The 25402-nt window shown below is 35.6% G+C and overlaps 2 protein-coding genes across 4 annotated transcripts in view; one reads left to right on the forward strand and one right to left on the reverse strand.

The window, feature by feature from the left end:
• Nucleotides 1–25402, reverse strand: part of NT5DC1 (5'-nucleotidase domain containing 1) — a 138279-nt gene that overhangs the window by 71318 nt on the left and 41559 nt on the right. The gene's annotated exons all lie outside the window — the stretch shown is intronic.
• The window catches only part of COL10A1 (collagen type X alpha 1 chain), a 36710-nt gene continuing 24277 nt past the window's right edge, over nucleotides 12970–25402 (forward strand). For both annotated transcript variants that reach the window (XM_050315018.1, XM_050315019.1), the window contains exon 1: nucleotides 12970–13123. The gene's annotated coding sequence lies outside the window, so the exon portion shown is untranslated. The remainder of the gene's footprint in view (nucleotides 13124–25402) is intronic.

A 25402-nucleotide genomic window follows, 5' to 3' on the forward strand; every position in this document is an offset into this window, starting at 1 on the left:
TAATTGTTGCTGAGTAAAGTGATGCCACTGCAGTATTTTCTTATATTTCCTTTGCAAAATGCCTTTTAGTCAACTACTGTTAATGACTTAAAATAGTGTTTTGAAAAGCTGCTTGATCACTAATATCAAGACCTTTTTCTTTCTACTTAAGCAATGACACAGTCACTGAAAACAAGCTTTAATTAATCAGAAACTCTCTTAAAAGTGTGCAAGTAATATAAGCTTAATTTTACTATTAAAAGTCTAAAGCTACTTATATTACCAGTCAAATAAACTACTTTGCAGAGGACATACTTTTAAACACCTTTTCAAGAGCTCCCTTGAGATTTACTTGAAAATATTAGTCCTCTCAGACAAAAAATAAAAATGGGCACCTGAATTTCTTTATATCAAATATTTAAATATTAATTAGAACTTACACGTCAAGGAAAGGGAAATCCCTATACATCATGTCTCCAGATCTAAATGAAAAATTAATAATATTTGAAAAAGCAGAAAGCCTAAAAGGACAGGATAAAAAAACACCCTAAAATTTTAAATGGCAAAACTATTTCCTCCTTGAAAAAAAAGACATTCAGGGAAATGCCAAAAAATTTTTCATCTACTGGGGAAAAAAAAGTGGTTCTATCAAAGAAGATGAAATATCATAGTAGAAATCAATATGTGATCCCCAAATAAAATGGAAGTCTTCAGTGAAGTCAGTGGGGTGAGGCAAATATATGCCCATAATCATAGTCAAGGGAAAAGCAAAGCTTAAAGAGGTTATTGCACTCAAGTCTACTCACAAGCCCACTTTCATCTGAGAACCCTGAAAAATGGCTATGTATTACCAGATCCAATAGCAAGATTTTTAATGAGGACGTTACTTAGGTAGAGCTGCAAAATATGCTCAAATCATAACAGGATTTGTGCCAACATTAGAGAATAAAAAATGACTTTAAATTCTTATCCTTTTACACCTCAGACTCTATGTTAATCTTATGATAAAATTTGAAGGAAAGAATAATTATTGGCTTGAAGGTAAATGGACAATAGAATAAAATGTAACATGGCTTTAGTAGAGGTAGGTCATGTCAGACTAGCCTGATAGGATACCTTTATTCAGACAAAAGAACTGCACAGAGAGATTAGATTTTATCTGAACCTCAGCAGAACATTTGGTAAGGTGTCACAATGGAGATTATCTGATAAACTGGTAAAAAAGAAGGCTATGAAGGTGCTGACTAAAGTGACTGTTGCAGAGGAAATGCCAGTGAAGTGTGCTGAAAGAGGAACTTCTGGGCTAAAACAGATTACTCCAGTAGGGCTTCTCCTAAAGCAGTTTTGGCATTCATTTTATGTACAATTTTACTTTCGTCATTTCACCCCTAAAATAGGAATAAATACAAGATGTTCAAAAAGCCAGCACAAAGGAGAGGAACACCATGCAAAGGAAAAAATGGACTGGAATAGTAAACAGGGGATAAAAGTACAAAGTACAGTGTCCCCCAGTTAAGATGGGATTCGTGTCAACCAATTAATCTAAAAACTTTGTATCTTCACAGCTGTTGAATCTCCTTGTATAATCACTAGAAAGATGTGAACAAATCCACTGGTAATTTTATATTATTTACTTTAGACACGTGTCTAAATGGGATAAACGGAGATTCTCAGGAGATCCTTCCATCTTTCTATAGTCTTCCGTAAAGGATATTTGGAAGACTTCCTTAGGTGCCTAACTTTTAAACTTCTTTAATTTGATGTGAAGAATCTCCCCAGGGACTACTGCAAAACTACTTTTCAGTAGCTCATCAGCCAGAAATCAGGTAGAGAGGTAAACATGCCTTTTTTTCTGACACAGGACTCTGTAAAAACGCAAATAACTTCTTCAGACATACTACACAAGGTAAATTCAATTGAAGCAGCAAAGAGTTACTGCAAGTGTAAAAACACCAGTGAGATCTCAATCTGAGTCAACATCTGTCCATATTCTCCAAGAGTCTTTCAGAACACAGCTTGTCTTGAAAGAAAACACTGCAAGAGCAAGAACTGTATGAATATTAAATACATCATATCATTAGACCCTGCCCTGCAAGGGAGGACAATTTGATCTTAAAAAGCACAAGAGCAACAGGCTAGAAACTTGCCATGAACAGATTTAGCCTCGGAATTTTCTAAACCATGAGAACAGTGAGGTTATGGGACTGCCTTCCAGAAAAGCTACTGAAGCCCAGAAACCTGAAGGATTTTAAGTGAGCTGGACAGTTTCATGAAATAGATTATATGATGCAGGGCCTGAGAAGAGGTGTGCTGGGAGAATCTTGTTAGCTTTATGTTTGCTTGAAAGAAGACTCAAAAGGCTAAATTCCGAACTATAATTTGGAAATGGGATGAAATGCCCTGGAAAACCTTTATTTTATACTTTAACAGTACCAAAAAGACACCTTCCAAGCTCTTAAAATATTTTTCCAGTGTACCTCAGTATATTTATACAGACTTTCAAAAGGAAATAACAGATTTGTCAATTCTGATGATAGTAACAGAACCAAATGCCTGAATTCAAACCTAACATTTTTCTTTGCGGGGGTATGTTAATCTAATCATATAAAATATTTGGTATTGGTTTGATTTATTTAGTAAGTTAATTTTTTAAGACAGACACAAACATAAATGAGCCTTCCATTGAAATATTTTCAAATGCACTATTTCTTTACAAGTTTTTCTTTTTAATTCGGACAAGCACATCGACTTTTTATTAAAGAACTTTTTTTCACTTTTTTCCCTGAGTTTCTGTAGTATATCCACATTCTTAATCAAATTATATAACTAGTGAAATAATATATCATAATTAAAATAAATTTTAAAACTATTTTGTTTCAGTAACTGTCTTTGTGCAATTTCACATGAAATAGAAGGTTCAATAGAAATACATTATGAGACAAAACAACCTAATTTCTGATATCCTTATCCAAATTTGAAAGAGAGTTTGAAGAGTTTAATAAAAACAATTATTAAAAAAGCCTACTACATAGACACCTGATGGTTTTGTAGCATGCCCAGTTTAAATCTTCACAGTGTAAGTAAGAAGTTAACAACTGTGAATAATCAGATTTTATTTCTTCCCCTAGGAATTCAAATTTCACTTTATCATTTTGCCATATGTCCGTCCCAATTGTAGTAGTATCAAATGGTTATGGACTGAATCTACTCTTCTCTTATATATGTATCTTCTTGTAATACAGATTTGGAGAAGCACATGCTGAAACAAGCACTTAATGACATAAATATTGGAACTGTAAAATAAATGTAAGATAAAAAAGAAAATTGTTAGTCTTTAATTCCAACTTTACCTCACCCAAGAAAAAGCAAACAGTTAATAAAAAGATATCAATAATAAGTATATATTACCTATTCTTTCATGCATCTTTGAAAAGTCATTTGAAGCAAACATACATTATGTTGAATTTCCAAGGGAAATGGGAAAATGCAAAGTTTAAGTGGCTTATCCAAATAACCCTTCTGCAAAACCAAAAATACAGGTACAATCAAGACACCTCTTGACTTTTCTGTGCTGTCCTAACAAACAAAAAAAGTCCAACAAACTCAGGGTTATTATATAAAAATAACAAAAATGTATCACATGAACATGGTAATGACTGAGGAGGTAATGACTGATTTTAGAATGAACTTGCTGTGTTCCTTTACGTGAAGCTACAGCGTCATTTTTTTATGTTGGAGACACAAACATACTATATTAGGGATAATCTTATCCAAAGAAACAAAACTATTTAGACAGTCATTCTTCACTGCTGGGTCTCTATTTGTAACTAGATATATTAAGTTTATCTTCCATAGACAAAGTACTTGAAAATAGAGCCCATGTGAGGCTGTGTCAGAACTAATGATGTTTGCCAAAGCCTAGTTGTAACACGCCAAGTGAATATAGTTTTATAGTTAATTTTTTAAAAAAGCTATACATGTCCTTGGAGAGCAGAAAATCACTGCAAGTGTCAGTGTCTTCATATTTCATACACATTCAGAAAAAAAAAAGTTTACATACTTTTAATAAAAATATATAGAGAAAATAAGGGACTAGACTATATATACCATTACTATCTCAGTCCTGTCTATCTGCCTATATTTTATCTAATTAATTTCAGAATGCATCCATATCATGTGGTAGCTTAATGGACCTACTTTAAGCCTTAGCTTAAAATCTCTTTGCCATTTACAAATTCAGTTTCAATCTTCAATGCTTTTACTTTCTCCTGCTTATCTATCTGTGTGTATCCATGGAGAGTCTCACTGAGATTACAATCTTGCTCATCCAGCTTTTGTATATTTGTCTGGAACATGTCTTAAAAGCTTATCAAACTTACAAGTTCCAGTCCAATATTTACTTATCTAAGTGCTTCCAATGAAAGTCGGAAACATTTTGCAGTATCATTCCCTCTTTGCAAACTCTGCTTCATGCAGTTTTTATCATTATGCAACTAGAAAAGATGAAGACTAATGCTCTGTGTATTTCTTTTATTTTGCTCATTTCGGGTATGTGTTGTATATTCCTTCATTCCTAAATACAATACTTTGTCTGCCCCCAGCTCTGTTTCTTTTTAGAGAATTACTTTGCATTTTTACATGACACAAAGAATTGAAAAGCTGCATAGGCCTGACTAAAGCTTGGGATCAGGCTAAATAATTTTAAGATCTAGGACTGTCTAAGGACCTAAAATATTTTTGCAAGCTGTAATTTATTATGCATTTATAGCTTGGTGCTTTTGTGAAGAGATGGCTGTATGCACAGGAAATAAGAACACGTTATAAGGGAGGACTATATCTGATGGATGAATGGGATTGAAGTCTTTGAGTATATGGATGAAAGAGGTGTCCATTAAGTATAGAAATGTGAAGATGAGGACAAAATTGCAGCCAGAGCTTTAGAGACACCACAAGTTTTTCCACTGTTGAAGAAACACCTGTTTCTCTTTCCCACAGAACAGGACATTAAATAATATCTTCTTTATTAAGATGTCATTTTAACTTTTGTGCAAAAATAAAGAATTTTTCCACTGAAACAAAGAATATACAAACTCAAAAATATTTGTATTGTGATTCAAAAATTTAGTAAATCAATATGGTTTTGGTCTCATGTCTTTCTGAGATGTTAGAAATAGATGTTAACTTCTGGATAAGGTTAGTGCAAAACAGATAAAGAACTAATTTTTTTGTAAACAGTAAGAAGTTTTAAATATTATTTTTTCAGACTAATTATAAAAGAGTCTGAATGACTTACTGAATAAAACATGGGACAAAGACCTAATTATCTGATGGTTTTATACATATAGATTTTTCTCTTTATTTAATTGAAGGAGATCCAGAAGACACATGTTCTTGAAATTACAAATAATGTCATTTCTAAGAAAGATCAAATGTCCATTGAAGTTACTATACAGAAAAATATTTAAGTATTTGAATGAAATACCATCTACTTGAAATAATTACCTAAAGTTGAGCTAAGATTTTGGAGATCAGATTTTTTTCCAGTTACAAGTTTGGCAACAGTAAAATGATCACACTTTTTGGAATGAAAACATATTTTGTCTTGTATATTGCAATAAAAATTGAATGAATAAAATTGTAATAGTGAGTTACTTTGTTTAACAGAAGAACTACCATATGGACCACCAGTAAAAATCTACTAAGATTTGGTACAATGGTACTGAATTTATCTTCCGTTTAGATGAAGAAAGTGCTGAAGAAAGGAAAGCAAGCAAGTGGGAATCTGCAGCAGTAATCTGAGATGTTTGGAAGCTGCTTAGAGATCTGGCCTGTACAAAAAGGCTGAAGATATAACCCTGTCTACTTGGCTTTTGCTACAGTGCAAGGCTTCTCTTTGCATGTTCTGACATAGAACAGGGCATTTGTAACTGATTAGATATGAATCATCCGTAGTTAAGTACTACCAGAGGTAACACCAAGAAAGTCACACAGATGTACACAGAAAATAGTATACAGTTTATATATTAATAGTATTTTACATCATTAATCAAGGGTGATATTCCAAAAAATGAACATCAGAGTCCCTACTTGGGCTCCGTGGAATAAAACAGATATTAAGGAAAACTACATGACATAATTGATATTACGTGGCATCTGTACCTCATCTGGGTTCAACATGACTTCTGTTGCCTTTCTGAATAGAATAAAGAAAATAAACTATGACAAAGGAATAGGCTATCAGTGAATACTATGAGTACCACACCAAGCTAAAATAAATACAGGTGATGGCATGAGTGAAAGACAAAACCATAAACCTCAAGGACATTAATTTGTGAAAAATATTCTAGAGGTAGTCTGGCTAATCTATCATTTGATGGGGTATATAGGCATGATGCAAAATCTACCTAATAAAGCAAACTCGAAATAAAATAAGTTCTTAAGCAAGAGCAATGTAACCAAGGAAGGAGAAGAATAAAAAGTTCTGGTATCTTTAGAAGACATGGGATCATAAAGATTGGGAAAGATCTCTAAGATCATCAAGTCATGACTTTGAATGTCTTGTTTTGTTTCATTCTAGTTTCCCTGGGAATCCCTTAGACACTATGAGTGACAGACATTAATAGAAAACTCATGAATAGTTTAAGTTAAATGTAGGTCTGTAAGATGAGATATGAGGGAGAACCAGCATCAAAACCACAATAATCAACAACTGAGAAAGCAATAAAATATTTAAAGTGGATTGATAAATTACATAAAGGCTTTTCACTTGCTTTGGTTGCAGGAAGAATACTTATGGCAATACGTTGCACATAGGACAGAAATTTATTCATAAAATTCCACAAACGTAGTTCTAACAAAGCAAAATACCTAAATTGCAGTTAGCATTAAAAATATACCCTTACTGTACTGTTTTAAGACTCAAGGAAACTTTGATAACTTTCAGATCATAGACTCTCAGTAGGAAAGTTCAGGATTTTGCACCATGAAAAAATTAAATATGGCCAAAGAAACTAACCCTCCCCTCAACCTAGATTAAAATATACCTAGAAACCAAACACTGCTATTTGCACTGTTTTAGACAGTCAGTCTTCATTGCTGGGTCTTTATTTGTAACTTGATATATTATCTATTAAGCATACCTTTCATTGACAAATCATTTTCAAATAGAGCTCATATGAGGCTGTGGCAGATTCAAGCACAGTAACATAACATGATTTGGATTGCACAATGCTGATGATTTAGGCACATGTTTGCAAGAAACAGTATTTTCCTAGACTTATAACATATTAGATAATTCTTAAGTTCAATATCTAGTAAACAAAATGAGCTTTTAAAAACCATAAAATTCAGAAAACAACAAATCTTTGTCTAATTTATTTTTTAAAAGCCCTTCAACTTGAATAATATTCAGAACAACAACTGAAAAATGGAAACTCTCCTTAATACACATTGATAGCAACACAGTAAAATAAGAGTGGCTTAGGTGGGAAGGGACTTCAAAGATCATCCAGAAAATGCTTCCCTCTCTCAGATTGTACCTATTATAAAGTCAAGACTTCCTATAACTTGAAATAAGACTCACAGATTAATGAAAAGCTTTCATTATCCAATGATACATGTTTTCATGACTATCTGATAGGGCAATTCAAAGTAGAAATTATAATCCTTGGATTTTAGTTCACAACCAGACTCATAAACCATTCTGTTTGTCAGAAATTGTGGAATATGATTTTCATTCTTTGCTTGAGCTCACTTTTCATTTTCAGTGTTAAAAACCCCCTAAATCTCATCTAGACATCTGTTGAAATTTGTATTTAAATATTTTTTAAAAGCAAATTGAAATGATCAAATGCCTTTCTAAACAAAAGAGATAGGTCAAAGTCTGTATGCCAAAACTGTAAGGAACTTTGCCAGCACCTGTTTTTATTTCCTGGTTTTTAATTCTTAGTTTCTGTAATATTTATTGGCAGTCCAGGCTAGGGAAAACTAAAAGCAAAAACTGAAATACTATCAGTTTCACCTTTCCAAATATAATTGTATTCAAAGCTTTTTTTTCCTTAGGCAGATCTTAAGGCAAACAGAATGATCTCTAAGGAAAGATGAAACCTAAATTATGAAAGAGAATTTGAACATATTCAAATTTCCCAAAGGAACATATTTTAGATTAAATGTATTCATCCCTAAAATTAACAGTTGCATTAAAAAGGAGAACATTGAGAAGGCTTTTGAAGACAGGAAAGAAACCCCACATAAACTCTAACTCAGAAAAAGTGAAAAAACGCCTTCTTACGAAGGCAATGTCTATCCATTTAAAATAAAACATATTTTAGATCAATTGTATACAGCCTTAGTGTTTTTTGTCCACTATCTGTTTGTTTTCCATGATGATTTAATTTTAACAGAAATTTTGCTGCCTCCAGAAAACGATGCAGAAAAATTCACAGAAAATATGTGAGACTGAACGAAAAAGACACTGTTTAAACAGAGTAACATCTTCAGTGATCACTTCTCTGCCTCCATTAGATTTACACGCTCAGTGGCAAAAGGAAGACAAAGCAATGAAAAATTTCTACTTCAGTTAAGCATCTGACCTCAGGTTCCTCCTCCTTAGCAACTAAAAATCCAAAGCATTGTGATTATTTACTTGTTCCACTACAGTAGAATTGGATCCTATGTACTCATGCTTAGCTGGAGAAAAACTCCACCCCAGCTCTAAATATACTAATGTTATTGAAAACTGGGATGCTGTCACATGCAATTTAGTGCAATTAACAAAGAATAATAAACAATCTACCTAAGAACAAAACATGTCAAAAGTCAACTCAAGTATTTTATAGTGTCTATCTGGTTTGAGCAGCGAGGTTTTGGTAGCCGGGTGTTACAGGGGTGGCTTCTCTGAGATGCTGCCAGAAGCTTTCCCTGAGTCTGACAGAGCCAATGCCAGCCGGCTCCAGCACGGACCCGCTGTTGGCCAAGACTGAGCTCATCAGTGACGGTGACAGTGCCTCTGGGATAACAGACTTAAGAAAGGGCAAAATTGCTGTGCAACAGAAATTGCAGCCAGAGAAGAGGAGTGAGAATATGTGAGAGCAACAGCTCTGAAGATCCCAAGGTCATTGAAGACGGAGGGCTAAGAGGTGCTCCAGGCACTGGAGCAGAGATTCCCCTGCACCCCAAGGTGAGACCATGGTGAAGCAGGCTGTCCCTCTGCAGCCCATGGAGGTCCACTCTGGAGCAGATATCCACCTGAGCCCCTGGAGGACACCCACATTGGAGCAAGTGGATGCCTGAAGGAGGTTGTGACCCCATGGAAAGCCCATGTTAGAGCACGTTCCTGGCCTGCTCCAGGCCTCCTCCTGTTGCCCTGTGGAGAGAGAAGCCCATGCTGGAGCAAGTTTGCTGACAGGACTTGTGTATCCACGGAGGACTAACACCAGAGCAGCCTGTTCTTGAAAGACTGCACCTCGTGGAAGGGACCCACGTTGGAGCAGTTCAGGAAGAACTGCAGCCCATAGGAAGGAATCACACTGGAGTTCATAGAGGACTGCCTACCATGGGAGGGACCTCACAATGGAGCAGGTGAAGAATGTGAGGAGTCTTCCCTCTGAGGAGGAAGGAGTGGCAGAGAATGTGTGATGAACTGATCACAGATTCCCAGTCCCTCTGTGCCACCGGTGGAGAGGAGGTAGAGAATTTGTGAGTGAAACTGAGCCCAGGAAGAAGAGGAGTGGGGGAATGTGCTTCTCAGATTTGGTTTTATTTCCTGTTATCCTACTCTAATTTGACTGGTAACAAATTAAACTAATTTCCTCCAAATTGAGTCTGTTTTGTCCCTGACAGTCATATCACTTTGAATGTAAAGTTCAAAGGTCCAAAGTAGACCAGTATGACTCAGACAACACACAGAACTTCACAGTGAGGAACAGAATCCAACTTTTTATATTTCTTGCAGAAAAAAAGCTAACAGCCATTAAATTCATTATAATAGGGGTAGTAATTAGGTATTGAGAATAAAGAAAGAATGTTCTATTAGAACTGAACTGTGACTCTGTGTGTGTGTTTTATGCCACTGAATTCACATGGCAGGGGGTGTGTGTGTTTGTTTTATGGCACTATTTCATGTTGATCAAAAGGTCTAGTGACACATAAAAAAAAAAAACAAAAAAGAAAATGTGTGGTTAAATGTCAAGTAGAGTGTGGGCTGAGAAACAAAATATGCTACTACTACAATGCTCATGACATTATCATAAATCAAACATGATTTGACTTACGATAAATAAAAGCTTATTAAGAAGTTATGTATCTGTGATTGTTAAAATACATTTTGCTGTGTGCAGGATTTAGTGCAATAAAGTCAGCTTGTATCAATGATTTGATTTTGGAAGCCTTCTCTAGTATTACAGGTATTACAACGACAAGTAATTTAAGACAAGAACCCAGGTCTGGTTTCTATTCAGAATAAGATTTGTAAACTCAAAATATTTGTTCAAGGATTTTGTTTGTTGTGCAAAATGCATCAAAACAATGAATCTGCAGATAAAGCACCATTCCTACAAGCTAGGGTGGTTGAGCATTTCCACTCCTAAACTGAGTGACTGCTAAACTTCTACCAGTGAGTCAGGACTTTCCACACCAGATGGCTGCATCACGATCAATGCCTTTATCTTTTGAAAAAAAATTTATTTGTACAGAGTTTCAGGAAAATAGTTTGGCTACTGCCATGAATGTAAAGAACAAGTTGTCTTACTCCCACAAAATAATATGAGCAGCAATAACAATCACCAGCAGCTAAAAATCATTTTATAATATAAGTCCTTGAAATTTATATAATGGCACAAACTATGTCCTGGTGTTAAAGAGCTCTGGTTTTACATTTCAGCAACAATCTAAAATATATGCTTCTGAAATTTGCATTATAGATTTAGGTAATAAAATTCTTCAAAGATTCCATCCTTCCTATGCATTTTCTATTCCCACATAATGCTGCTGTGCCAGTAGGATTACATAATTCATTATGCTTGCCTAGAAACTCAATGCAACCTATTCCAAGTCTCCTTAGCATGAAGAGGATCTCGTCTGCAGCTTCTTCCTCCAGGAGAGAAGCAGTAACAGCTGAAAGCAACGAGCTTCTCAGTTCTCAGCTACCTTGGTATTCTGGAGAGGAATAGAAGAGTCTCCCAAGAAATGACAAATCTTGCGTAGAAGAGGGGTGGGAATTTCTAAGAAACTGGTATAAGACAGTGGGACTAGGAAAACATGAAGGGAGAGGGAAAGAAGCAATGATTTACTGCAAAGGAATGATGGTTTATCCTGTCCTTATCCAAGCCATATTAACTACCCAGCAGTGCTGGGTGAAAGACCAAGTAAAAGTCCATTCAACTCAAATCAGAATGAACAAAGACTGACTTCAGGACCATATATACAGAAACCATCTTATGGAAGTCAAGAGTTGACCTGATGCTAATTCCTATTTTTCTTAATACTCCTGCAGCACTTACCACTCTGGACTATAGATACTGCAGTCCTAAATTGTGAATTTAAAGGGAATGCATTAACAAAGTTCAGATACATGTTAAAGGACCTGCCAAATAAAAACAGGACTGGAAATGTCACTCTCATTATAAGATCTATCATAAAGGCCTGCATGAATTAAATGAAGCAAACAGCTGAGGCTACAGTTCTGGAAAAACAATCTTATATTCTTTGTACTTCATAAACATGTAGTTTCATTTTTTTCCTCTTAATACATCAGGCTCACTCACTACTGTATTTTTATATGTTTTTTTTTACACACTTGCATATACTTTGCACACAAATGTATTAATACTGGCTTTCTTACGACTGTCAGCACTACTTCCCCTCAGGGTATCCCAGAGTTTTATAAACATTTATGAACTTCCATCAGATTCCTATAAGATACTGGTATTTTGTTAGCCCCATCCAACAAGAACCCCCCGTTGCTAGCCCCATCCAACAAGAACCCCCCGTTGCCTGAAGCAGGGAGATTCTGTGGCACATGTACCTACTAATTCTGAGTGCCCCTTTCCTTGACATTGTTTGGTTTTTGCAAACTTATTTATAAACAGAAATCCCAATCACTTGTACTACGATTTTTTGTTCTGCCCTTCTGCATGTCAAGCACTCAGTCCCCAAATGATGACAAAAAATTAATGATCATCTGGAAAGAGATGTGACTTGTGACAGCCTTGTGGCTTTAAATGCAGAGAAGTTCCACAGTTTAGGAAAAAGCTTGTCTCTCCTGAAGTCATAGCCAAAAATTCCATAGAAATGAATGGGATCACTGCCTACAGAGCAGCAATGTCCTAACACTGGCATTTCCAGTTCCAGTACTTGGATTAATAGATTCAGAAGCAGTAATGAAAATGAGGAAAAGATACTGATTTGAGATTGCTCTCTTGGATTCCAGGAAACACTGATACTTTAGACTCACCTCTCATTCCTTAATATGGAAAAAAATCAGAGGTATTTCTGTCTGACCTTTACATTAAGAAGTAGAAAAATGGATGAAAGACATGAAGGTATTTGTGTAAGATCTTCCAGGAAGCTTGTCTCCCCCTTCTGAAATCTGAGTTTTGCTATAAGAAAATGAATAGAGCAACAAACATAGGAAAATTCTGTAACTTTTTCTCCTAAGAATCAATTTTTATTGGTTACAGAACTTCAAGGAATTTGTCCTCTACTCTCCAAAAAAGCCCATCCCATTAGACAGACATGTCAAATGAATTTCACGCTCCACTTTAACTGAGAAAAATAAGAACACAGAGGTCAAACAAGTAGAATCCCCAGTCCCCTTCCACCTCTCATATGGAGTCATTTTCTACTGGGAAACAAAAAATTATTCTCTCCTGGAACTGAATGAGAAGGCAGACCCGTCAGTCAGTAGCCAACATATGATTCAGCTCAGCTTTTCAATAAGTTACAAAAATTCCAAAAGCCACCAAAAAAGGGTTTTTGAATGAGAGGGCTGCCTCTTTCTAACTCTTTTGAAATGCCTGCTGAACACTTCTGTGAATCATGCCTGCTGCAAGAGGAGCACATCTGAGTTAAGAAAGCAGGGATTTTTGGTGACAGCTGGCAAGCAGACACTCCCTCTGTTGAGGGACAGCTTTCATTCAACTAAAAGGTAGGACAAACACCAATTCCTCTAGAAGGACACTGAAAAGGATCTAGATTGATGATTAAAATACATAGAACTACAACTCTCCCTCAACATTAGTGTTTTTAAAGGAAAAAATCCAACAGTGTTTTCTAAAAAAAAAAAAAAAGTTGATTATAGATGCCTCATAAGATATGCTAATTTTTGCTTATATGCTTATATTTTATGATTATACTAGCAAGTGCTGAATAATTGAGTAATAAACACTAGCTGGAAAAAGACATTCCATTCAAAATGCTAAAACAGCACTAAATATTCCACTCATGTTAAATTCAGTGCTTGAATTGCAGAATGATTTAGTTGTGCCTTCAAATGTTTTCAATACTCCTTCATGCAATGTACACAATCAGAAAACTATTGCTGCCGTAATTCACTCGCATTTCCAAGAGGATGCATTTTGAATAGGGGTTTTGTCCTACTTGTTAAGTCAATTGAAAGAAATACTACTTGGCTCCCATATTTATCATATGTTAGATTTTTACTAGCCTGATCACTTAACAAATTACTAACAATGAATATCTCCTATATGTTCAAAAGACTTCAGTTTAAATTATTCCAGAGTAGCCTTATAACACAATAGCAATAGGTAAAATTGCTTGAGCTTTACAAAAATGTGGGAGTTGCACAAAAGCACTGAAAAATTAGACTGAAAACAAATACTTAATTTTCTTTAATCTGTTTTGATGTCTGCTCTTCTTGTTTTAATTTGTTGGAAATGTATCTACATAAAAAAAAGTGCAAAAATAGGGTTATAAAAATTATCATTTTTTGAGGAGGAAGCATCTTTAAGACTGAGGCTGCATTGAAAACTGTCTCTAATTTTTTTTTCCTTTAAACAAGATTTGAAAAGATACCTTGCTTAAAAGTGTTTTTTTCCTACCTTCCAAGATTTCCTTTTAAAGGATTTATCTATTTTTAGGCAAAAGGGGAGGAAATGCTTCAGGTATTTTTCACAGTCCACACAGTAACATTTAATTAATAATTTTTACTCCATAATCCTACTTTGAACTTAGGCTCCTCAGCAGCCAGTTGTGGTGCTTACCTTATTTTACTTAAAAGTTTAAGATTTGAAAACTGTCTTTTGAAGGGACAAAAGTTAACTTTGAATGCAGATTCCAGATGACTCCCATCATGCCAACTATTACAGCTGCACACAATGAACACAGCTAGAATCAGCTGAAACATTTTCAGAGTACTCATCTCAATAAAGTGAAAAATCCTCTTATCAGAGAGTTACTTTGTTATACATTAATAAGGAAGAGCCCAGGTTTGGCATAGGAAGCCACCAATACCACTTCTTACAGTTCATATTTTATCTCATATTTTAAAGTGCAAGTGTGAGCTTATCTGCCAAACACCTTCTTCACACTTGAAATTAAGTAATTCATGGTGATAACTCATTAGCTTGCTCAGTATTAACAAGTATACTTCACACCTAACTGCCTGGCAGATGACTATATTTTTTACAGTATATATATATACATATTATATATTATATATTATATATTATATATTATATATTATATATTATATATTATATATTATATATTATATATATGTATCCTATAGATACTATATCTCTTAGTGTATTTACTTAAACACATTTGACTCAGTTGTACTACAGCTTTTGTTATCAGAGATTCTCGGAGGTATCTCAACCTTGTGCAGGAACTTACACAGCAGGACACAGATAACTCAGCATGCCCCAAAACCCATCTGTCAAAACATAAAAGCTGTCACAGCCACAAGTCTCAATTATGCTCTGCAGACTTTCTATATAGAAGGAGCAGGGAAGGCAGACAATCAAGGACAGAATACAAATGCTAGGTTTGTTTGTTAACTTTGAAATTTAAGGAAAATTAAAATCTTAATGCTGTTTTGTGTTTGTTTAAAGAAATGAAGTCCCTGAAATTTGAAACATAGGGCTTTATGAAGGCAAGAGGTCAGGGCAAATATATTTCAAATCCATGCATATGTCTAGGAGAGGGAAATGGATGCTTGCAATAGAAGCTGATGTTGACTCAGGGTCCATTTTGCTGCAGAACCTCCCATCTCTCCAGTCTTCCTCCTCCAAACTCCTCTCCTCTAAAACCTCTGTCTTCACTTCTTTTGTCCCGGTTCCTCACACATCTAATCTTCCCTATCCCAGAGTGCCAATACTTTGCCTCTGAAAGTTCCACCCTCCTAATGTTCTCCCAAAACCTCTTGCTTTTCCCCCCTCTACATCCAGTTTACAATCCTTTTGGAAAAAAGAGAATAAACTAGACTACACTACACTAGTTCAGCTGGAAGGGACTTACATTGATCATCCAGTCCAACTGCTTTATAGTTTCAGATCTGAACAGAAATTAAAGCGTGTTATTAAGGGCATTGTCCACATGCCTCTTAAAAACTGACTGATTTGGGACACTGACCACCTCTTTAGAAGCTCATTCCAGTACTTGACTAAATTCTTGGTAAAGAAATGTTTCTTTATGTCAAGTCTACACCTACCCCGAGGTGCTACTGTCAAACTCTCTCCCACGGAAGCTTGTGGCATCCAAGTTCCCTCCCAAAATAATTCTTTTCCTGATCCACTCCTTCCAACTCCACACTGCACCTGAAATCTGCACATATCAAACCCCACCTTTCACCAGGTCAGTCTTGTAGCTTGTGACACTGGAATTATTCAGTGTTGCTCAGTATGTTCACTGCTTTTTGTGTTTCTACTTCTGTATAACAATATAAAAACACTGAAGACACTTTAAGAAAATGAACAGCACTTCTGAAGTCAGGCATGTCCCTTACCTTACTGGGGCTGATTCAGGGCTCAAGACTGAATATTAACATTGGTGCTTCAGAAAAGCCAATTAACAGTTTTTTATCCAAGCATTTCCAGTCATACTGACAATACAAGTTCTGTAGCGGATCTCTTTAAGGAGATCCGCTCAATCAAGTCATCCTGCATCCCAGCATGTTCTTAGGAACTCCTCAACTGTGAGGTAGAGTATCCAAGAGCTCTGCTGAAGGTAGTCATCACCTGCAAAGATCTGTGCACTGACTGTGAAACCTGCTCCCATGCTTATCCCATGCTTATCCAGGCTGGAGCAGTATTAAAAACAGAGAAAGCTGGACAGCACTCCATAGAAAATGTCCTTGCTTTATGCCTAAGTTGGTATTGTCTTTCAACAGCATGTCTTCCAATACATTAAGAATTCAAAAGCACTTACTTTTTAACACATTTTAACACATTTTTGCATATAAAGCAGCCAAACACATTTTCAAATGTAACATGAAAATTTTTATTCGGGCAGAAGACCTAAGCTGCTATTACAAAGAGACCACTCTTCATTTTAAAATGGATGTGCCAGAAATCCCTCCATGATTCAGCACACAGACTTCCTAAAATCAAAGGCTCAATACTGTGGTTGGTAAAAGAGTTTAGCATGTCTTGCCATGAAAATTGATAATTCTGCCATTTAAAAGCAGCTTGGAGGAAAAAAAGTATGCATTTTAAAAACTGTGGCCTAAATTACAAATCAAAAGAAAATATCCTTAATAATATAAAATGGAGTGAGAGAGAAATGTACTAGACAAGATTGTTTCTCCTAAACACAGACATTGCTGATGGAGATTTATTTTCCCCTTTATTTTTCAGTTAGTTACTGAAAACAATTTTTAAAGAATCAGCATATTTTCCATTTGTAGCCTAAAGGATCTCCAATGTGTATGAGCGCACACGAGTCAAAACTTCAGATTTTCACTTATCTTTCTATTCTGCCAGGCCTTGACTTATTTACAGTGCATTACAACTTCAAGCTATGCTCTCAATTTATTTCAAGCTATTATATGAGGATATAATGAGTAGAGTTTACTAATACATTTAGGGAATGGATTGACATAATAAAATTAACCTTATATGTAACTGCATTTAGGAATCACCAAATTAACATAATTTTATCAAATATTCTTTGGTTTTGGACATCATTTTTACATGACAAACTTTTTCTTTAAAATGCTTCCTATCTGGTGCCCATGTATTTTTTTATAGCTTCTTTTCAAACTTTGTGACTTTCTGCAAGCATACGGGAAATAGCAGATCTCAAGCCTTTTCCTTGTTTCTATCATTTTCCAGTGGCCTTGGTCATATCTTTAAGTTCTAAATCACATATCAACGTCCCACATTCAATTCTTCACAGTTAAGTTTATAATTTATTACCAATCACATCAGCAGTTCTAAGTGATGAATTTTAATTTTTAGTACTTTCCAAGAAACAGCATTAGAGCTATTTATTTTTTCATTAAGTAATTCTCTGGGTCAAGTTCAAAGCATAAGTGTATTTCATGATTCTGCCCCAAGATTATGAAAAGTTTGAGAAATTTGTCTTACTGTGCCAAATCTAAACTAGATTAAGAATGCAATTAATTGTTAATTATTTGGAAGAGGATATGCTTACTAAAGCAATTTAGATAATCTAAATGATTCTGTGATTGCTTTCCTCACTGATTGATCAGTGATTTTTCCTCAACTTTTATTAATCTTAAAGCACTCACTGCCTTGCTGTCTCCCCATAGCTTGCAAAAGCTTAATTACTCTTCCCTAACGTTTCATTTTCATTTGAAATAGTCCACTAATGTTCATTCACTACACAATTCTGGGAAAGGTTACTTTCCAACCTTTTATAAATACTATTCCCCTTGAACGACAAAATGTAATTTTAAACATTCCTTTCACTGGAGTACATTTTGCCTGCTTTGACTGAGGGGTAGGAGAAGTGACATTATCGAAAAACTGACCATAGCCTGGAAAATTGCAAAAATAATTCCAGTAGCAAATACTACAGTGGTACCTTATATTTTACAACTTGCAGTATTGTCTGCTCTCTTGCAGTCTGGGTGGCATGGCTGGTCCACATCAGCCATGATACAGTCCTCCACTCTTGTCTCTGGACTGTATCACCACAGGTACCACATACACATACTGGCCCAGCAATGGTGATGTTATGAAATTTAACTTTACATCAAAGAAAGAAATCAATCAGTGAACAGAATCTGGTCAAGAATAAATATGAAATCACACTTAAGGTCTTTCAGGGAAAAATCAGCCATGTAGATTGTGGCAGTGGTGTCTGGGGTGATGGTGGTTGGGGAGGGTGATGTTTCACAAGTGCTACTGCTCACAGCTCCCTACCCCAGCATCAAAGCTCTGAACAATAGAAGCTGTCATCCCCCATAATGAGGCAAATAGGTGAAAAGAAAAAGACTGTACATATTGGACTCCTTTAATGACAGAATAGGTCACGGAGAGCACAACTGCATGCCATGATCAACTTTAAACAGTCAGAACCAAAATGAGCATCATGTAACTCATTTGTATTTTAGATAATAGGCTGGTGTTTATAAGGAAGTACAGTAGGAAGGGTTGCAGTCAATGTGCTTGAGGCATTACCTTGAGTAGCATTATCTGGTTATTTTTAGGACAGCCACCCAGCTGGGTGGTATTAAGGAGCATCATAATCCTCTGCTAGGCCACTCTGCAGATGGCAGTATATGTGCAAATATAACACATAGCAATTGGCAGGTGCTTTTACATGGGGGTCTGGATGAATACAGAAATCAATAGCTTATTCTGGTCTCAAAATGAACAGTACATAGGAATCAGAACCCATTTTAAGAAACAAGAAGGAAGCAACAAGCCACTGGGTCAAGGTTGTCTAAGTATAATGTACATAACTAAAATAAGATTATTAAATTCTTATTAGTATATTAGCACTTCAGTTTCCCAAGTATCAGATTCCTTTCAAAAAGGTGCCACAGAAAAGATACAATACTGAAGTTAAGCTGGATTGCTTTTCTTGTAGAAGAAGTGTCCTTATGTTCAAAATCTAAGACATGAAAAATGCTCAGGGGAGATAATATTTATTATCTAAAAATTATCTTTAACGCTTTTCTTCCTAACAAAATCAAGACATAGTAAGAAACTAAATTTTTATAAGGAAATAAAAAGGTGATAGGTGTACTTAGACACAGAAGTACTGTCATCTTTAAGCATTCAAATAGGAAATTAAAACCAAATTGAACTGCCTTTTGACCTTTTCATCTTTTAGGATGTCTACCCTGTTCCTCCTCTTCCCCAGGCATCTTCTCAGGGCTACTGTAGGTCAGTACACCGGGCTGCTGGGACATTTGCTTGACAAAGTACCTCACTGCATTCTGACAGGTTCTTTGTAGGACCATCTACAGCCATCATTGTCTTAAATACAGACTAAACCAGTGAATACACAGATGTTGACCTTCCCCTGCTGCTGGGGTACGGTGTTATCCTGTTTGAACAATGGGAACTCATTTTCAGCTTTCCCCTTTGCCCTCTTTTCCTGTTGCACACTTTCCTGATGCCACATGCTTCCTTCTACTGTCAGCTATTGCTAATATCTAACAATTTTCTTTCTGTAACTTTTATGCTCTTCTTTTACCCTCCTTCTATAAAGTTTATTATATGACAAATGTTCCATTTCCCTTGGAACAGCACAGACCATCTTTGTTAGTAGTCGTTAGCGCAGGATAAGGGTACAGCTTGTCCTACTGCCCTGCTGAGGCAGGAGCCACACATGAGAAATTCAGCCTCAGTGCTGCTCGGCTGCTCTGTGGCTGCATTCAGTGGAAACCACCAGTGTGGTCCACCTGCAGCTGCCTGCAAGTACTTCTGATGAACCTGTAGGCATGGGGGGGGAACATGATCACATCCCAGACTCCTGCCCGTCTACACTGCTGTCTGCTTTGCTCAGATGTTACTGTGGTGGTTGTATGTAGTCCAGGATGTACAGGGGAAAAGAGAAACTGGACCGGCCAGGCACCGGAGCCCTTCCTACAACATATGCTTCTTTCCAGTCTTGTTTTCCAGTATGAAACTGCTTGAAGCTAATTGGCCATCATAAATCTGAACCCAGACTGGTTTGATTTCATGCAGAACATCACATTTTAACTCAAGATGCCTCAAACTATTAGGCAATCCAAAAGGATCTCAAATATCTAGAGTGCACTGATATAAACAACCTTTTAAAGTTACAAAAGATAAATTGCAACACCACTCATTTTCAGGAGTTCAGTTTACTTCTAACCACATAAGGAAACAAATGGCTCTGTTTTGTATGCAGGGTGCAGGTTTAAAGTAAAAAAGCCTTCATGGCTAGAGCCAAAGACCTGAACTAAAAACATGGGCTATGGAACATACTAAGTGATTTATGGACCTGCTTCTCCCCTGCTCACTCTTTCAACCCAGTGCTGATGAAACAACCCCCTAATGGAAGAAAACTAAACCAGTAAATAGATTTGATTAGTTTTAGCTATCTCAGCTAAAGCAGGTCCCAGAAAAACCTGCCAATAGCCACATATGGTGGAAGGAAATAAGGCGAGCACAGGAGGGTGAGCAGAGGACAGAGCTAGGGTAGAGAATCTGACCTTTTGGGCCAAGCAGGGCACTAAATGGGCTCAGCTATAACACTCTGACTTAGCCCATACAGACAAAGACTCTAAATAATTATGCTCATAATTTCACATTTACCGTAGACTACTAAGCACATAAACACATACTTCTGTTTTGATGCAAGGTAATCAAAACATGGCATGTCCCAGAGTTAAAGCGCAGAAACAGGTGCATGACAATCATTGTTGTGATTTGGACTTTATCCACACGCTGCTGGCTCATCCTTCTGCCTCCAAATTACTTTGAATTAACATACTACAGTAGCACATATTACACATAAAACATAAACGTCCAAGTTCATGGAAACACATATAAACGATTCCAATGGTTATGAGACTTTTGGGGTGAAAAAAGTAGGGTTATCAAGTAAGAAAGAAGAACATATCTTGCAGAAATGGTGGGGATACAATTTAGGAGGTATAAAAACAGGGATTTGATAAAAATATTGTGTAACAGCTGTGAAATTACTTAAAGCCATTGCTTAAAAAATAAGACACAGATGTCAAAACTGGAAGAAAATTCTCCTCTTGGTATTTTAGATGTTACCTTTTTCAAAAATGTCTTAGTGTTACCATTTTCTTAGGTTTATTCCAGTAATTTCTAGGCCAAAGATTATCTTGAAACTTATTAAATTAGGAAGCAGCATTATATTACAAAGAAAAAGAGATGGAACACTTTTAAAATGTGGAAAGTAACTTGCAAATGCCACATATGCTGAAGATATTACCTCCTTTGGCTTCTGTTTCTTTCTTATTCATTTTTTTTTTTTTCTTTTTTTTTTGTGAAAGAAATTATACTACTACAATTTAAACTGTGAGCCCCCTTTGCTAGGGGCTAGGCTAGTACAGCTCAAAAAAATAGGCATAATTAAAAATAAAAATAAATCTTCTATATACAGTCTCTCCTGTCCCATGTAGATGACCTTTTCTGTGCTGGACTGAACACTTAAGCTCTTGTAGTAAAACACATATGAAATTGTAGGTTGAGTTATTAAAGGTAACCATAATGTCATCTCTGTGGGAATTGCTCAGAGACACCGTTGGTTTTACATAGGAATATTAGAATACTTTTAGCACTCAGGTACATATTATTTTTGTTCTTTACAAAAAGTTTTTCCTTTAAGAGAAATTTCTAGTCTGGAGACAGGAAGATAAACCCTGTGTTTGTCTCCTGTGCTGACCTGTGTATGAGTAGCTCGTTTCTCTTACTATGAGGAAGCATAACGTGAAGGAATATAGGGAATAATTTGTATGTTGAATATGAATATATGAATGTTACTGGACACTGCTGAAGCTACTTTGATATGATGCCTAGGGTGTGCTGCCATAAGCAAAAGCCCTTACTAACCATGGAGATCTTGGTTCACTATATACTTTGTGCAGCTTCTTTGTCCTATTAAAATAGGGAACTAGATATAAGGTGTCCAAAAAGTCAAGCAGAGACATTTTATTGTTATGATGAACCAACTTAAAGCAAAATTTTATATCAGTTATTATCTCTCACAACCACATTTCTCTTTCAGTTCTGTAGAAGGGTTAATGCTTCTGCTTTCATCAAAATATAATGTCTCTTGTCCACTACACATAAACCTTTGACAATTAAAACCAATGGAAGGTAGGGGTAAACATAAAAGTGCTCAACAAAAAAATCCCACAAGGTGCTATTTTTATTTAGCTCTATGTAGTCAAATAGACTACAGGAGATAGGCTTTGTTTCCATTTCTAACTTCAGCATACACAAACAGACAATGCAGTAATTACATATATAATTATGTGATATCATATAGAAATATTATATATGTTATATATATTATATAGGAAATGAGAAAAGCAAATGTAGACTTTAAGAAAAGGCTATAATAAATTCTATAATCTGAACAAAATTAGGAAAACCAGAAGGAAAAAAGATTAACAAGAGGTGAAAGGTACATAACAGTGACAAAGATGTGCAAAGGAAGGATAAAGAGGGCAACCTTGCTACTCAGTTTTAGACACAATGCCTTGTTTCTTTTTATGAGGTGCCTTCTGGAAATCATACTTTTCTGTATTTCATCTCATAATTTTTTAACATTTAAGTTGAAACTCAAAATGCAATGAAAAAACCACCAATTTATGCATTAAGCATTATACATTAAAAGCTATTTGCAGATCAGTTGACCTGCAATAATTTTTGGACTCAGTCCTCAGGCAAACAAAATAAAAACAACTGCATTCCAGCTTCAGAAAAATCAGTATCCTCCTAGGCCAAACTCAAACCACTGTTAATAATGTCAACATTTTCTCCATCCTCTGTGGTAATATGAATTTTACTCTTTCTTTAACTGCAAAATAAACAAAATAAATCTATAGAAGAGGAGAAGAAGATAATGATTTCTTCTAGGTCTACAAGTATTCAACAGCCATCTGCCAATGTTATATTGCATTATCAACTAGGAAAAAGTATCCTTTCTCTACTACCGCAGAACGTACTTCCATATTTTAATACTTAAAGTTCAAATAAATAAGTAGTATTGTTCCTCTGTGGCCACTTTCAAATGTTTTAGTAGACCTTTCAACTAACTTGGCACTGTCTGCCTCTCATACATGTCTGCCCAAAGGTCCTGCAGCCAAACTAAATATGTTGTGTTTAACCAGCAAAGGCCAGTTTGGAAAGAAAAATTTACTAGTTGACCATAAGTAGGAATGGCTAAATTAGTGATGGGAAAATATTTCTTAGTCTTCTGACCCCTTTTTACAGGTTGAACGTTGCCCTCTTTTCTCTCTCACTATAAATACACATACACATGCAGACATACATGCAAAATTTAATTTGGCTTTACTAAAAGAAAATGGAGAATATGAAACTAAGCTACAAAATTCACAGCCTTTCACAACAGTATTTAGAAGAAAAAGGGTTTAATGGAAAAACATACTGAATTTTTTCCAACAAAAGTATTATTGAATGAAAAGTGCTTTTTAAAAAGAAACCCAGATTTTTAAAACATTATGGAGTATTATTGAGACTTCTTTCCATTTTTGGGGGACAGAGGGAATTTAATTACTGAGGAATATAATGACATTTTTCAACAGTTCACTTCATCAACTATATCAATTTTATCTCCATTCACACAAAACGAAAATCTTGCATATAACTACTTCCATTGCTTTTTCAAGGTACAACAGCTCATTTCTACCATTGCATCAGAAGCACTGTAAATCAGTGTTTTACATTTCCCTTAGGCTAATTTGGAAGCTTTAACTAAGCCATGACAGGGTGAAAATTATGCTTAGATGAAACAGAAATTTACAGACTGAACTAAATATTTAGTTGTAGCAGTACTAAACAATTTGGATGCTTCCTTTTTTTTTTTTTTTTCTTTTTTAATCAATACTGACTTTGGGCAAATGACAGCAAATCTATAATCTGCTCAATTAAGCTGAGCTAGTATAAAACACCTAGCTGTAGTAAACATCAAAAGTATCAAAGCTGTGACTGATCCTCAAACAAGGCACATTTAAAGTGTTTTCTGATCCTCCACTTTTTTTGATACATAACTACACCTTTGTATCTAACTGCAACAGCTAGAAAAAGTAAAAAAGCCTTCAGGATCAATCAGCTTAGATTTATTTTTAAAATAATTTTCATAAAATTCAGTTCTGAGTCCCAAATTTTGTCTTTTAAAATATCTCTGTTTGGTATAGCAGACACTACTTCTAGCCCATGTCTCCTGCCATAAATCAGCCCCCAATTATTTGTTGTATCAGTAGATCACCAAACGTCTTCTGAAGATAAATCAAACTGTCTTTTGAGACTCTTGACCTTCTTTATTGAGGGAAAAAAAGCGCACCATCATATTAGCCACAAAGATAATTGTTTTCTGAACCATGTGAGCAGTTTGTGCAATTCTATGGGGTTGTTTGTGTGCTGTAAGCAGAACTTGTTCAGCTGAATCAGTAATTAAAAGCATGCATCAGCACTGGAGCTAAAGGAGGTGGCTCTTATACTATTATCTGGACTAGCCTTTTTAGGAGACAAAGACTAATACTACCTAATGTCACACAAATATTGAGCTTTTCACACTGTCTACTGTGTAAAGCTGGGCTTTTGATATATCTACATTTCCAGAATACTAACTCAAACTACATCTGTTTAAAATGGGGAAAGACAACAGCTCTAGAGGTCTTTGTGGGAATGAGGTTGTGGGGTCTTTTGTTGTTGTTGTTGTTATGGGCTTTTTTCTCCCATTTTTTTTTCCTTTAAATTTAAGTGAACCAGAGATTAAGGATACAGCAATTTCATGTTACCTTAACATATGGGGTTAAGGTAAAATCTCTCTTAATACAAAGGATGCATTTATTTGCTATATAGAAGGGGACCTTTATTACATAAGGACTCATCATCTCTTCAGTCTTTACAGTTTGTAAAAACTGCAGTAGCTCTCATTTCTCAGAAAAGAAGAATTTAATACATAAGTTTAACTACAACAGATGTTCCCTGCTAAAAAGGAAAAATATCTGCTTTTCCAATGGGTGTGGAAGGATTTATCTTTCGCTTTCTTTAAAATCACTCAATACCAAGTGAAGTTCTAGGAACACACTGTAACAGATACCAAAGCTGTTCCCTCTGGATCCACTGCTTCACAGTATACACCATAACTGGTTATGCATATTTGTTACAAACCTGACCACATACCAACTACCAGATTTTGCAGTTCAGAAGGAAGAACCTCTGTACAAAATCATAAGCACACACAATAGGATTTCCAGCCTCCTCACTCATCCAGCTCCAAAGCCACTTTCCCCATA

The sequence above is a fragment of the Myiozetetes cayanensis genome, unplaced genomic scaffold, assembly GCF_022539395.1.
Source record: "Myiozetetes cayanensis isolate MyiCay16 unplaced genomic scaffold, myiCay2020 scf2-11, whole genome shotgun sequence".
Lineage (NCBI taxonomy): Eukaryota > Metazoa > Chordata > Aves > Passeriformes > Tyrannidae > Myiozetetes > Myiozetetes cayanensis.